This window comes from Cyprinus carpio, chromosome B6 (genome assembly GCF_018340385.1).
Source record: "Cyprinus carpio isolate SPL01 chromosome B6, ASM1834038v1, whole genome shotgun sequence".
Taxonomy (NCBI): Eukaryota; Metazoa; Chordata; class Actinopteri; order Cypriniformes; family Cyprinidae; genus Cyprinus; species Cyprinus carpio.
The window spans coordinates 14,571,166-14,584,065 of NC_056602.1; positions in this window are offsets into that span (position 1 = coordinate 14,571,166).

Sequence of the window (12,900 nt, forward strand, 5' to 3'; positions counted from 1 at the left end):
TCTGAACTACACAGTGATTGTTATACAATTTATACAACACACTTTACAATAAGGTTCAATTTGTTAACTTGAACTAACAATGAAAAATGCTTCTAAAGCATTTATGCTAACACTTTAGATTAGGGAACACTATTCACTATTAACTAGTTGGTTATTAGCATGCATATTACTAGCATATTGGCTGTTCATTTGTACATCTAAAGCACATTAATGCATGACCATATTGTAGATCCCTTATCGCTACCCAATGCCTAAACTACAACAACTACCTTACTTAATATCAGTAAGTAGCAAATCAGGATTTTATTGAGGGAAAACTCTTAGTAAATAGTAAATATGCATTCCTTAATCTAAAGCGTTACCATGCCTTTAAGATAAAGTAACAAAAAGGGCCTGTTTAATATTAAAGGTCAGAGAGAGTGTGGGCAGTAGTGAGGTAAAATATAAATTGCAATTGTTTTGTCAGGCAAGAAACCATGACTAACATTAAAAGTGTACCTAAAGGGGGGAAAAATAAATTATAAAAAATAGTAATGCAATAATGACTTTTTAGATCATGGCGCCAACCAATCCCGCCTTATTTGTATTAATCACTGAAATTACCATTCCATCATGAGTTATCTGCCTAATCATTTGCAAAATTACTGCCATAAGGTATTTAAAGGCACTCATCCAAAGTCAAACACAAGGGATTGGTTTAATTTTACATAATTAATGTCCCACTTACTTGTGTAAATGTCAGATGTAAGTTCTATTTTACAAACGTGAATGAATTAAAGTCTGGCAGACGTTATATTTTTGAGAAGTTTCTGGGCCAGAAGTGTAGACTATTCTGTCGTGATGGGTATAGATGTTTAAATCTCATTCAGTGACACTGTACAATAATACATTCTACAATACTGCAGGGCTATACTCTAGAAATAGCACTACACAAAAGCCCTTTGTTCATTTGCTCTTGATTTACGAGTTGATATGGACATATTATACCCTTCCAAATTTATAGAATTCCCATTTAGAGTTACATGTCGTCTGGTGTAGTTCAAAGTCAGAAATGTGTGGCTTAATATTGGTGATTTAATACAGTATATGAACAGTTAAACTATATTTAAAGAGATAGTTCATGCAAAAATGTATATTCTTTCATTATTTAATCTCCCTTTCAAAGGAAACTTTGTGCAATTTTAGATTTTCAAAAAAACTCATTCTGAATTATTGATAAGCCTTTTGAATTATGGGAACACTGAAAATGTCCTCATAAATCACCTTCTCATTGTAATACCTGTCATACCTGTGTCATTATACAAATTTGTGTCCTCATAAATCACATAAACACACACACAAACGTTTGTTTCTGTGAACTTTAATACTAACCAAGCAACATTTTTTTATCCCCTGGCCCAACCCTAACCCTAAACCTACGCCTTACAGAAAAGCTGTTCGCATTGTTACACTTACAGATAAACATCATTTACTATTTTTTTTCCCCCGCGGTCCCCAAAATTTCATAAATTTCAGGTTTTACTATCCTTGTGGGGACATTTTGGCCACCACAATGTAGCATAAAGTACACACACACACACACACACACACACACACACACACACACACACACACACACACACACATATTTACACTCACATATATACAGACAGACAGCACGTCTTTTTCACTCTGCACCTTTCATTTCACTAACTCTGATGTTTTTACCACAGCTTAAGGTTGTGTAATAGCTCTCATTTCACCACAGTTGATAAGCTCGGTCTGTGCCAAACATACCATACTGACGCATATTAATTAATGGATCTTTGATGTGTCTGTCCTGTCCCATTTGTTATGAGGGCATTCCTTTTTAATTAAAAAATCTCAGCGCTTACAATCTGACACAGGTGTCAGACTAACCTTGGGTAAATACTATTCCTTTTCATCTTTGCGTGTTTATACATAGCACTTCATCTAAGGTCAGTTGGCTTTTGAGTATAAAACTATAAAGCTTCCTTTGTATGCAAGCAGTACATTTCCATGGATAATTTTTCCATGTATTAATTAGCCTTTATGAGTCATTTGTGGTATGTTTTTGCCAAAGGGAGGAGCTTTTGGGTCCTTTTGGGTGGCTGCCACTTGGGGCCTATAAGTGCGCCCCTTTGCCTCATGCCACCTGCAAATGCAATCTGTGAAAGGATGTAAAAGCTGGATAAAAATAGTGTTTCATAGTGTTTTTATATCATCTAGTAGTGTTCATAGCCATTTTTTGTGGTGGGACCACGTATCTAAGCTGAGCTTCTAGTTATTCACCATTGATGACCTAACTGTGGGTGTTGCCAGTACATTAAAAAAGTAAAAAAAAAAAGTGAAAGTGACGTGACATACAGCCAAGTATGGTGACCCATACTCAGAATTCGTGCTCTGCATTTAACCCATCCAAAGTGCACACACACAGCAGTGAACACACACCCGGAGCAGTGGGCAGCCATTAATGATGCGGCGCCCGTGGAGCAGTTTGGGGTTCGGTGCCTTGCTCAAGGGCACCTCAGTCGTGGTATTGCCGGCCCGAGACTTGAACCCACAACCTTAGGGTTAGGAGTCAAACTCTCTAACAACTAGGCCACGACTTGTGTTGTCACAGGGAAGACATAAAAGGCTATATTTTTGTCATAATAGACTATTTCTAGCTGGTTTTATGTTATAGAACAAGTTAGAACACACTTTATTTTAAGGTCCAATTAATAAACCATTAAATATGACTTTTCCCTTAATAAACTCCTAATTTGGTATTGGGTAGGATTAGGGATGTAGAATATCATACAGAATATGTGCTTTATAAGTACTAATAAACAGCCAATATGTGAATAATAGGCATACTAATAAGCAACTAGTTAATAGTGAGAATTGGTCCATATCCTAAAGTCTTACCATATTTTATATGTGACAGCTTAGCAACAATTTCAACAGCTTGATTCATATGGATTATTTAAAGCTTGAAAGATTGGGTTTAATGGACTTTCAGTGTAGGGACAGAAATCTCTCAGGTTTCATTAAAAATATCGGTTATGCTTTATTTTAAGGTCCAATTCTCGCTATTAACAAACCATATACGACTTTTGCCTCAATAAAGTCTTAATTTGCTGCTTATTAATAGTTAGTAGTGTTATTAGGGATGTAGAATATGGTCATGCAAAATATGTCCTTTATCAGTATTAATAAACAGCCAATATGTTAATAATGCAACTAGTAAATAATGAGGATTATAGTTACCAATGTGTTACCAAAATATCTTCCTTGTTTGAAGATGAATTAAAGTGTAATGACTTTGGATGACACAAAGGTTAGCTATTATCCCGTTAATACCGCAAATTAATGTAAGGACTTGGTGAGCCTCTTTGACAGCGTTCCCAGTACGATGGTAAACGTTTCAAACCTCCATTTGTATCCTCACATTATTTGTATTTTTTTCTATTTCGCTCCAGCCCCTGATGTGGATATACTCACATAACGAAAAACAGAGCTGAGTCACTGCAATCCAACACTCTCATTCTGTAAATGTGACACAGTCTGTGAATCTGCCTATCGATCATGACTATTGATTCTGTTTCCCAGGCTTAAAATAATAGTTTCTCTTTTGTTGCCGCATTAATGATTAGACAAAAGAAAATCTCTAAAGTGCTGCAGCTGCTCCTTGAATGATCACTGGAGATATCACTGCCCCCAAGACAAAGTTTCCCTCAGCTTTCATTATCTGAATTGAGTAACTTATCCGATTATGGAGGTTCACTTGATTGCGATGCACTATCTGTCATTAATTTAATAGGGAGCACGAGCAGATTGTAAGGGTTGTGATGGGGCTTTGGTAATAGGTCCCGCACTTCCACAAGCCTCCTGTTTCAGCTTCTGCTTGACATTTGGACGATATGCGATGAACAGATTTGTTTGGAGTGGCGCTGTTGACCTCTGCAATTTGGTCACCTGGGCACAGATAGGAGAGGGGAGGGCTGGCTTGAATATTAATAGTTATAAGGCAGAGACTGAAGGTTAGTGGAGCTTTTTTGAACAATTGTGCAATTTTATACTGAACGACCAGCCGCTAAACCTGTGAGTGCGCTGAATAGACAGACTCATGTGGCCAATGAAGACAGGTGGCAATAATCCTGCTAAGAGACAGATCTGAAAGCGCTCATACAAAACCAATTTCAACTGCTCTCCATTTGTCAAAAGCTCATCAGAGTGAGGGACGAGAGCACTGAGGCCGCGTGGCTGCAGAATCACTTCGCTCCTGATTGCCTTGTCAGGGCACCTTATCCTCTTGAGAATGACATAACCGCCCCTCTCGAACACTTCTACCAAGGTGCCTCCATCTCCATCTCGGACTGCTATTTCCAGAAATCTTCAATCTTGTGGACTCTTTGAGCACCTTATAAGATCTAGAAGTCAAGCCTTGTGGTCCAGGAACTCCGTCAACTCTGGTGCCGCTCACGAGAGAACCTGCACAAAGAGGATGATGACATATAGGTGGAGTTCTTTCATGTCAGAATAGATCACATCAGGTGACAGAAATGACCCTTCGGTGCACGGAACCCTTATAGTGCTCATGCTAAAGTGCTGCCACTTATCTCCTCCAGACCTCTCCATCTGTTTACTTCCCTCTTCCCCCACTGAGACGGACAGAGGTATAGAGAAGCGGATGGAGGGATGGGTGGATGGAAAGAGGGAAGGAGGGAGGGAAACCTTAATGAAAGCGGAGATTCCAGGCAGCCTGCTGGTTCTCATCAATCAGCCGTGTGCTTTGGAAGTGTAATCCGAGGGAGGGGGAGAGGCATCAGGCTTTTAATCTCTATTAGTTAATGGACTCTACTCTCATGCTTCAGGAACGTTAGACTGTCGGTCTGCAAACAACACACAAGCTCGTTTCAGAGGCTCTGTCAGAGCCCTTGTTCCAGAACACAACTGAGGAAAATGCGCTAAAATCTTCAATTAGTAATTTGACTATAAAGCTTCCTTTTTGCACATGCAGTACATTTTTGGGGATATTTTTGCATTAATTAGCTTTTATGGGTAATTTGTGGTAGGTTTTCGCCAAAGGGAGGAGCTTTCGGGTGCTTTTGGGTGGCTTAGCAAGGCGTTGCCAGTTGTTGAATTAATTTGACCAAAGGTTTATTTTTATTTTGTTTATGACAGACTGCTTGTGAGTGAGCCAAAGAGGAAAAGCTGTCATGAAACTTGTCATTTCTGGTTCCCAGTAGTATATTACAGCACTCGGATATGTTCCATTAGCGCTGTATGTTTTGCAGAACAACTTACACTCGGAACAGCGCGGTGCGCTCTGGGGTCGTTTTTCTATAGGCCCCTGGTGTTAATGAAACAGTTTGAATGTGCTCTCATCCTTTGGAGACAGGGAGTTAGACAGAGCCACAACCATCCGATTCAATTATAAATTAAATTGACTAACGAACCGTAAATCATTATGGAAAGCAATTGCTTAGAACAGTTTCTTTTTTCTTTTCTTTTTTTTTTAAAGTGAAAAATAAAAACAAAGTTAACACTTCAGTGCTTAAATGGAAAGAATCTTTTAAAAATCACTTCTTTCCGCTCATTGAGCTCTATCTACATTTTCTGCCTTATTATTGTAGCATCATTTTTATTAAATCTGTCATTTGACATTGTTTTTATTACTGCACTGCTGAATCAGATGTCAAGTGTATATTTGTGAAATAACTCTCATATAACGTTTTTAAAGGTAGAATTGAACAGAAACTGAAAATTGTTATTATTTACCATCATGTCATTTTTTTATTTTTTTTTATTTTTTTTTTAAGGACATACATGCTTTTCAATATAATGAAAGTAACTGAGAACTGGGGCTGTTAATCTCCAAAAAGAAAAATGGTCCATAAGACGGTTTCCCAAGTCTTCTGAAGACATCTAACGTCTATGTTTGGGGAATAGAGCAAAGTCATTATTCATCTAAAACCAGTTCTTGTGCATTCATGTGAGTTTCATGAATGAATAGTCTATTTGAGTGGGATATGTTTGGTGGAATGGTTGATCTACAGTAGTTCACAAAACCAGCCTGAATGATTTGGTCACAAATCTGACTGATACAGTTTTCGAGTTCAAATCACTGAAATCCAGTGGAATATTACCAGTGAATAATGACAAAAATTTTGATGTTTTTGTTATGCAAAGCTATTGTATGTCTTCAGAAGACTTTATTATATTTTTATGATAATGATCTGGTTCTTTCTGTCCACCACCAACTTTGTAAAACAGGTGGAAGCTCTCAGCAAACCGTCAGTATTCACTTAGCTACAGGAAATGAGCATGAGTCTTTGATGCTGTAGTAAAGTTGTCTCTCTGCATCTCATAGTGGTCACAAAGTGTTCACTTCAGGGCCTATCCTCTTTCCTGTCCGATTCAGACAGACCCTCTGATCAACTTATGCTAATGCTGGTCTAACAGAGTCCTCCACTCCCACGCCAACACAGCAATGTCTATGCAAAACAGCAGCCGGAGGGAGAGGACAAAATATATTCATGCCTTTTTTCCTCCACCCTTTTTCCCCCCAACTATGTTTTTTCTCTCCAGTGTGTTTTTTTATCTTTCCTTTCACTTGACCGTTTGTGCTTTTTGTTTCCTTTCTTCAGCCGATGTCATTTACAGCATGTTAAAGATGAACTGTGCCCCTCTTGTAGATTCGATCAGTCATTATGGCTGATAGAAATGTTATTGTGATTGCTTCCGTAGACTCTGTATCCCAGTGTTCCTAGATTGCCAATGGATCTGTGCTGTTTGTACCACATCAGTGACAAAGCTTGTGCACAGTTTTATTTGTTTGCATGCTTGATTTTGTATGCACTAGTGCAAAGAGAATGTCTTGTAAATATAGAAACAAATTTATAATAGATGTAGTTAGGCCCTCAGGTGAAATGCATTTCCAAAAATGATGTCATATATACATAATGCACAAATGTAGAAAATGTATTTGGGTTGCCTTATTAATATGGATTGTAGAAGAATGTGTAGTGTCCTACTTCCAAGATGTTGGCTTTTAAATAATCCCAATAGGCCTTGTGTCGTCTAATTGATTGATTGGAATGGCTCCTAAAGGTCATTTTCATAAAACATTAGGAGGTGATGAACACAACGCTGTCTGTGATTGTTAACCAAGAGTTAATTTATTACAACAAGCATACTAACTATGTAGTTATACTGGATTACCTACTAAAGATATTTCAAATTCGCACCATTTGGGATAATATGTTGTTTAATTATCCACCACTGTTTTGAATACCTAATTACATATAAAGCATCTTTTTTATCAAGAGACCCAGTTCATTTGTCCTTTACATCCACTTTATTGCACATATGCATTCAAAACATGTAAAGAGGTCATGTATCAAAAGCTGGGAGAACAATTTTCACATTCATTGCCCATTAAAGAGCTAATCTAGATCAACTTATAGATGGTTTAAATTTGTCCTATTTGGATATTAAACACAATGGCAGCAAATTGCTTTATTAAGGTTAAGCATGTATGAGGTTGCAGCTGTTGTAACAACAGAAGGGGGATTTTATTGTTGTGGTGACAGTATATATGAGGATGTCCCACTCGCAGTCAAGTGTTTTCTCTATTTATTTATTTTTCATTTAATAAAAGTTAATACGATTCCATTTTTATTATATGTCTAATAAATGACTACAGTATTTTTCCACAAACACACAGTCACACACACACACACACACACACACACACACACACACACACACACACACACACACACACACAAAAAAAAAAAAATTGTGTTAACATCCAATAGTTCTATTCCAGAAGGAACAGAAAAGCATGGAAACCCACAAGCCCATTTTTTCCACTAGTTGTCTCAATAATGCTGCTTCTTTTCTTTGGGTCTTCCAGGGTAATCAAATTTTCCTGCTGTACTTTGTGACCCTTTTGTGGTGCTTTTAACCCAAACTGCATCTCCTTAGCCTTGATAGAGGTATTGTTTAAATAAAAAATATGACAGTGGCCCAGGGACGTATACTGAGAGGACAGAGATACAATGCTAACATCTGCACAGTAGTGCTCCATTTCAGTGCTCACCCATTAAAAAACTTTTAACAGGCTCTGCCATCTTGCCTGTGATTATTTAAGACAAAGGGACTGACCAATTCTCTCTACCCTTATCTTCCTCTGTGTGTCCCTTTTCTTTTGATGTCCCTCCATTAGAAGTCTCACATTGTTCAACAACATATTAGCCCTCAAAAGCTTTTACCTTGGAAATTGTGTCCATTATCTTTAGATGATGGAAAACTATGTTTCATTTTTAACAAAGTAGCATCTCAGCTCTTGGTATCTATTCAGCTCAAGCACAAAGGCAGAAAGTTTCCCCCAATAAGCTAGAGTTTATAAATAAAAGCAGGCCTATTTTGGTCTATGATACTTTAGAATGACAATACCATCACATAAGTGCATTAGCAAAGTGGAACATTTTTCTTTTAAGCTCCTTGAGAATTCTAAGAAAGTATGTCTTCATAGCTGCAATATCTTGGTAACTTCAAGTTAGGGTTAGGTAATATAATGGTATGGCAAGCAAAGTTAGAAAAAAGTTAATTCAGAAAAATATTTGGAGCATTTTTTTTTGTTTGTTTGCTAAATGTGTGTGGGTTTTTTTCCTAACGACCAAGCAGCCACAGCAGACAGTAAGTTAATCATAGCCTATGTTTGATCAATTTAGCCTTCTCAAATCATCATGACTTGCCTAAAATAAAATCTATAGATATAAAACAGTTTTAATGTTTAACCTATAAATGTGCGCTGTTAGACATTTATCCAATCGTTTGTGCGGAGAGGAGCTTAGCCGCGCTTTGCAGGACATGGAGGCGCTGGCGCGATCACTTGCATTGGAAACAACTTAAAATACGCAGTGGTGGAGGTAACGGATTACAGCTTCTTACTTTAATGTAATTAAGTAGTTTTTTCAGATACTTGTACTTTTTTGAGCATATTTCTAAAGCTGTACTTTTACTTTTACTTTTACTTGTACTTAAGTACAAATTAAGCAAAATAATCTACTTTGTTACTTTTAAATCATAGTTCGTTACTGAGTACGCCCACAATTTGAACTGATATTCAAACCTTTGATGGCACTTCAGTAGCCAATACAGATATCCGATCATAAATGGACAAATAACAGCCCTGATATCTGAACTGGAAAAAGCTGCCGATGCAGCAGATTTGAAGAGCTGACCAGACGGTGAGGAAGCTCAGCGTAATTTATGGACTTTATGCGTACGCTATGTAAATAATTTATAATATAATCAATACAACATTTAATATAGTAGCTTAGTGTGCTCTGGGCACAATAAAAGGAGAGAAGCTAAATGAGCCCAAGTCCAAACCCGAGCCCGATCTGTAAAAAAATGGCCCGAGCCCGGCCCGAATGGACTCAGCGTGTCAGGACCTGACGGGCTTGCAGACCTCTAAAAGGCTGCTGAAAATTTAGTTTTGCCATCATATAATAATGTATACATTTTGAACCTATCCTTAACCTTAAGGTTTTACCAGAATTTATTATATTTTGAGCATAATAATTAAAAAAAAAAAAAAAAATCTCAAAAAATTTTTACTGACCACAAACTTTTGAACGGTCCAGTATAATAAATATATTTTAGTTGCTATTTTCATGTGAGACTCAACAAGAAATGTGAAATGAAGACATTTTTTGACATTGAAAAAGGTGCTGTGAAAAAATAAAGACAAAAATCCATAAATGCTGTACATATATAAATAGAAACCACCAAAAATATAAGAGAAACCACCAAAAAAAAAAAAAAAAAATGGGGTATGTCGTAGAAACCAAATCCGAGTTTGGCTTGGGGCAAGAAGTACATGAGGGTGAAGGAAATCAGCTAAATTAAAACTCCAGAGCATATTAGCAAGCATGACGGTCCACACAGGCCCTGTACTTTTCAATGCCCCCATTCTTGGGTTATGTAAATACCCCCTTAAATGTACTCAAAACACACAGCCCCCATTAAAAACAGCAGCTTCAAACTATCATCAAGTCAAACCTAAAACCATTTATCCATCAGTACTCTTCTGGGAATACTAGGCAATCATGCATCCACATATACTGTAGAAACCCGTCTAACTGTTCTACTAATGCCACATGCCTTCCTTGACTAAATAAACACTAATATTACACCTGGAGCATAGCAATGCAAAACACCCAGAGGAGCAAAGGCCACTCATGATGTACAGACAATCTAATGTTTATATTCAGGTGAAGGAGGGCTGTTTGGATGAAGATTAGGCTGGCATGGGGGTTATGTGGGTACACTGTATAGTTCAAACCACAGGGAGGGAGAAAAGGCCATTCAGGAAGTATCTGTGTGCTAGTGGGACAGCTTCTCCTCTCACAGCCCATATCTGTTTGCCGTAGGAATCTGGCCTGTTTATATTTTTTTCAGAATTCAATGTTGATTTTTTTTTTTCATCAAGATCCTGAAAAGCTCCACATGTTGGTTTGCATCTGTTGTCGCATGTGCCTCAGATCATGGCAGCTCTCGTACGCCTCCACAAGTGGACACCCACTTTACCTTTGTAAATTCATTAGCTTTGGTGCAGAAATAAAAGCAGGTGAAAGTTCAGGGTCTGCCTAGGATGAATCGTATCAGGTCCCTCTGAAGCTCTCTTTCCTTCTCTCCTATGTCTCTCTCTCTCTTTGTTTTTCTCCATCTGGCTGAAGGGCAGAGTCAAACATAGAGGCTGAGAAATGAAGATGGATGTGTCCCACTATCAGGAAAGCACTTACTGCGGCTTGATGCAACCTTAAACATTGCAGATAGTTCAGTGGCACTTGCCACAAAGAATCTAATTAATGAATAGCTGTTCTAACACAAGTGAGGCGGCGGTATGCATTTGCAGATGAGGCAGGGACACTAATTAAATGCTGTTCCAGATATCACACCAGGAGTGGTTAGCTTGTCAGGCTTTTTTTTTTTTTCTTTTCTTTTCTTTTTCTCAAGTTTCTTTTTTGCTAGGCAAATTTTTACTTCTCATCAACAAAAGCACATGAGGACCGAGATTTGAATTTGTAGGAGGAATGAAGTGCTTATTCACAAAAAAAAAAAAAAAAAAAATTGCACTCAGAAATTGCTACTAATTTCACAAATAATAACAAAGAAGTGGCATGTAGCACACTGAATTAAATGTGACATTTTGAAATAGAAAGACTGAAATTGTACGTTGTTGTAAATCGGAATCCAACAATGTACTATGTACTGTGTAGGTTAACATTCTGTGTGGCCTACAAAAATACACTGGAAAAATAATAGCTGTTTGGTTTATTTTCTGAGATGAATTGAGGATGTGGCGATCTATTCATCTACTTCCTCAGAGTAAATACTTTCCTGTATAATATTTTGTGGTTATTAAATTTCTCACCAACTCAGATATTAATTTGGTAAGTGGCAAGAATATTAATAAAACAGGCTATAAAACAAAATGTCAGCGACAAAGTGCCTGAGGGCGCGGGAGTGTACACACACACACACACACACACATACACATGCAATGTGTGGCCGTGACAGAGTTCTCCATGCCTGAAGCCAAGGAGAGAGAGAGAGAGAACAGGTGTGAAGCCACAAGCTGTAGTCAGGAGGGATGTTTAGCCTCACAAAGGCGGCTTGTTTGTTTTCTGTGGAGCCCTAATGACTAGGCCTCAGGATACAGAATGAAAACAGAACAGCATACTTTTATACAAGCTTTTCTGATATGCTATCAGAAATATTTTGATTGCCGAAATTATTTGAATTTCTTGTGTTACAATTACCTTTAATTATTGTTTAAATAACCGTTGAATGTTTTGACCTAATTTTCTGAAACAAGCAAAGGTTTACACTGTAAACAGTAAATGTGTGTACCTGATCTGATCCTTAACCAAGGACATCTGTAATACTTGAAGAAAAATATTCCCACTTATCTCAATGGCAGTTGCTTTGCTGGCACAGGACCCCCGGAAGTATGCAATTTGAAATCTGCCATCTTTGCGCTTTAGTGCTAAGACACTTTTTTTTCTTCCAATTGTAAATGCCATGTTATTAATCACTCTAGTGCTGCAAGACATTTGACAACAATTATTTGCCATTGATATCACATGAACATGTACACACACCTTAAAACTGGAGATGTCAAACGATTAATCGTGATTAATCGCATTCAAAATAAAAGTTTTTGTTTACGTAATATATGTATGTGTGCTGTGTATATTTATTATGTATATATAAATATACACACATGCATGTATAGGTTATGTTTATATATTAAATATATTTATTTATAATATAAATTATATGAATATAAATATAGACATGTAAATACATGTAAATAGATTCAAAATATAAACTGAATGTGTATGTATTTATTTATATACATAATAAATATACACAGAACACACACATATATTATTCAAACAAAAACTTTTATTTTTGATGTGATTAATCGCGATTAATTGTTTGACAGCACGACTTAAAACCTTTACTTTTGATTGGCACTTTTGATTGGCAGAAACAAGGTGCACAGTCAGTAGACAGGAGTAAACCATTTAAATTCATTTGATATGTTTTCATATCTGGTGTGGGTAAAATTAAAAATATTTTTGGAAAAAATAAATACATATTTGATAAACATACAGCAATAACACTTCGTTTCCTGTCTTATATACACTGTCCTATAACAATAAAGGAAATAATAATAATAATAATAATAATAATAATAATAATAAAATAAATAAAATAGAAATCTATTGTAATATTATACCTGATATTAAACAGATTTCCTGAACACTTCACTTGTCCTGTTCCTGTTAGGTCAAGATGCTCAAACTAGGAGGGCAATATTTCGAAAGT